Below are 3,797 nucleotides of genomic sequence, written 5' to 3' on the forward strand. Positions count from 1 at the left end.
ACTGATAACCTAAGAATACAAGTTATTTTGAAAGCGTAGATCAGCATTTAAGCTGGTGAGTTCATAAGTATTTAGTGTCAATGTTTGTATAAGTTTGATGAAAATGTTTGTAAATGTCCAATGTAAATGTTTGTATATGTTTGAAAACTCCTAGAAAATCCTATATTTTCTACTAGTATAAAAGGTAGTCTTCTACCAAGACCCGACTGTTTTGTATGTTTCTTTCTCTGTAAAAGTGGAAGCTTTTCCCAAATATGACTATCATTACCAAAATATAGTTTTATATTACCCTTTATGTGAGAAGATCACAATTTGAATATAATGGGAAAATGTATGTGTACTGCAGTATTATTTGTATTAACTACTGAAGTAATAACTACCTTAAACCAAAAAGGCTTATATAAGGTAAAATGTGATGAGGTTGTTACCATACTAAACCGACAATAACACGACAATGAAAGACGTCGAAAGAAATGACATTTGGCACCCGTAGACTTGCAAGTCCCACTGTAGTGAACAGCAAGGTGTAGGATAGTCAATCCAGTATAGATCTATACGCAAACTCACGCTCTCCCTCCAGGGGATTCTGGTTACAAAACGTAACACAACAAAATGGTTGTTGTGTCATGAAGTAGTATCTCACATTATGTTATCTCTGAATCTTGTTATAGTATACTTGTTATAGTAATAGTATTCTATGTATAGTATTCTCTGTATAGTATCCTTTGTATAGTATTCTCTGTTTAGTATTCTCTGTTATAGTATTCTCTGTTATAGTATTCTCTGTTATAGTATTTGTATATGATAGTATTCTCCTAAACTATACCTATTATAGTTTACTAGAAATTCATGTAGTTTGAATGAATGAAGGTATGCCTTTGCTACCCAAAGGTACTGAACTGATTGATAGTACTTTTATATCTACATATGTATACATAATATATAACTGATATTTAAACGACATTCAGACAAATAACCGATACTCTCAGGCCATATCCAAACAAGGAAAAGGAAATTAAGCGAGTTATCAGTCCTAAGTCCTTTAAACATTACTTATATAACTATACATATATAGACATGCATTTGACAATATATAAGTTTAAAAAAAGAAGTTTTGTAAAACATTTGAAGAGTTTAATAATAAATATTGATGACTTGATGTCAATTTATAAAACGATTTAAAAGCAGTTTGATTGATAATACAGTTTGAAAGTATAAGAAATCCTTTGTTTGAAACACAGTTTGAAGTATATGAAACCTTTTGTTTGAAACATAGTTATAAATCACATGTGATTGATTATATAACTAACATGTTTTCTACTTGTATTCCCCCCATAAAAGCATTTAAAATCATTCAAAAGATAGATTAAGGGGTATGAACTCACCTGTAGTGAGTGGTTTGGATGAACGAGTGGTATAGGATGCTAAGTGTCAATTGAAGACTTGAGCACACACACGGATCCTATTTAACATATAATGACACATATATGTTTCTAATTAGTGTTTATAACACCTAATCATGAAATGGAACAATCTTAGGGACTAGGAAACACTTCTTATGAAGTGTTAAACCACATAGGGTTGCATATAAGGGGTGTAGGGCCTCACATAGGAGTTTACGGACCAAATGGTAATTACCACATGAGTTTACGGCCCATGGGTTTATGGCCCAATGAGTTTACGACCCTAAACGCATGGTAACTTGTACCATTTTGATATTTAAGGTCCTTTACTCAACTTGGGGGTGTTCAAGACATAGTTCCAAGACTACGAAAAGAGTTGTGGCAACTTTGCACCAATCATTAGGGTTTACGGCCAAGGGAGATTGCCTTGGCCGTAAACACCCTTTAATCTTGATTTTTTTGTGTATTAAGGCCTTACAAGTCAATAGGAAGTGTTCTAAGTTCAAGTCTAAACCTTAGGAAGGAGTGGTGGCACAAATGCACCACTTATGAGTGTTTACGGCCCAAGGAGATTGCCTTGGCTGTAAACACCATATGTTCTTGAGTTCTTGATGATTTCAAGGTGTAAATTAAGTGATTCAAGCATTAAAACAGGCTAAGGCAAGTGTACTTACAAGATAGAAGCTTGATAGGGTGTTTAAGGTTCAAGAACACTAGTGTATGTTCTTGGTGTTCTTGGTGAAATGAAGAACACTTGAAGATCTAACCAAAAGAAGAGATTTCATGGATGAAATCATGTATATTCACTAGATATGGAAGGATATCAAGTTGAAAATGGAAAGATTACTTACTAGATTGAAGATTGGAATGAAAGTTCTTGATGAGACTTGAGAGCAAAACCGAGTTCTAGGCTTGAAAGTGTGATAATAAATGAAAATGGCCAAGTATTTCATGTATAGGCATGGAGTTTATGGCCACCATGAGTTTACGGACGTAAACCCATGGTCTCATGGCCGTAAACTCCTCATTTGAGGGTTTAAGGCATGTTTGGTGGTTTGGAACTTTAGTTGACCCATTCTAGTATTTGATCCTTTGATGTACTAAGCTCGGTAAGCTCAAACTAGATTCTATACAGTGCTAAAAGTTAGCAGAAACAAGTCTGACTTTGATTGAAGTGAATGGCTTGTACAAGATAGAAATTTTTGGTTGTCACATCATCCCCCCGTTAGAGAGAATTTCGTCCCGAAATTAAAGTTTAAGCTGATAAGTAGTTACAAGTAACTAAGCGAAAAGATGAGGATATTTCAATTTCATTTGATCCTCGCGCTCCCAAGTGAATTCAGGTCCTCGCTTGGCGTTCCAGCGAACCTTCACTATCGGGATATGGCTTTGTTTCGTTTGCTTGACCTCTCGGTCCATGATCTCTACTGGTTCTTCCACGAAGTTGAGGCTCTCGTTGATCTCGATTTCGTCGAGTGGGATTACAAGAGTCTCGTCGGACAGACACTTTTTAAAGTTCGAGACGTGGAAAGCAGAATGTACGTTACTGAGTTCGCGAGGTAGATTGAGTTTTTAAGCTACATGGTTGATTCTTGCGAGAATCTCGAAAGGCCCTACGTATCTTGGATTCAGCTTTCCACGCTTTCCGAAGCGTATCAAGCCCTTCTAGGGTGAGACTTTCGAAAGAACACGGTCTCCCACCTGGAATTCCAAAGGTTTCCTTCTCTTGTCAGCGTAGCTTTTCTGTCGGTCTTTAGAGGCTTTCAATCGTTCACGAGTCTGAACGGCCTTCTCTGTCGTTTCTCGAATGATCTCCAGACCTTCAGAGCAATTTCCACTGCCCCTAACTCCAGATCGTGTGTTATATAGTTGGCTTCGAGTGTCTTAAGTTGACGGAAGGCATAGGCAATGACCTTACCTCGTTGCATCAGAATACAACCGAGTCCTTGATTGGATGCATCGCAGTAGACCACGAAGTCTTCTATTCCTTCTGGGAGGGATAGTATCGGTGCGGTGCATAAGGCTCGCTTCCGCGTTTGGAACGCTTTCTCTTGCTCCTCTTCCCAGTCAAGGGCCACGCCCTTCTAGGTCGAAGTCATATGAGGCTTCGCGATTCGAGAGAAGTTCTGAAAGAACCTACGATAGTAGCCAGCGAGACCTAGAAATTTACGAATTTATCTAGGTGTCTTCGGAGCTGACCAGTTCTCAATGGCCTTCATTTTGGAAGTGTCCACATGAATTCCCTCTTCACTAACAACGTGACCCAGGAATTCGACTCTTCGAATCCAAAACTCGCATTTAGAGAACTTCGCGCAGGGCTTCTCTGATCGTAATGTTTCCAAGATCTGACGTAGATGCTTACTATGCTCTTCCTTACTACGAGAGCAGATAAGT

This window comes from Lactuca virosa, chromosome 5 (genome assembly GCF_052849685.1).
Source record: "Lactuca virosa cultivar CGN04683 chromosome 5, Lactuca_virosa_CGN04683_v6, whole genome shotgun sequence".
NCBI lineage: Eukaryota > Viridiplantae > Streptophyta > Magnoliopsida > Asterales > Asteraceae > Lactuca > Lactuca virosa.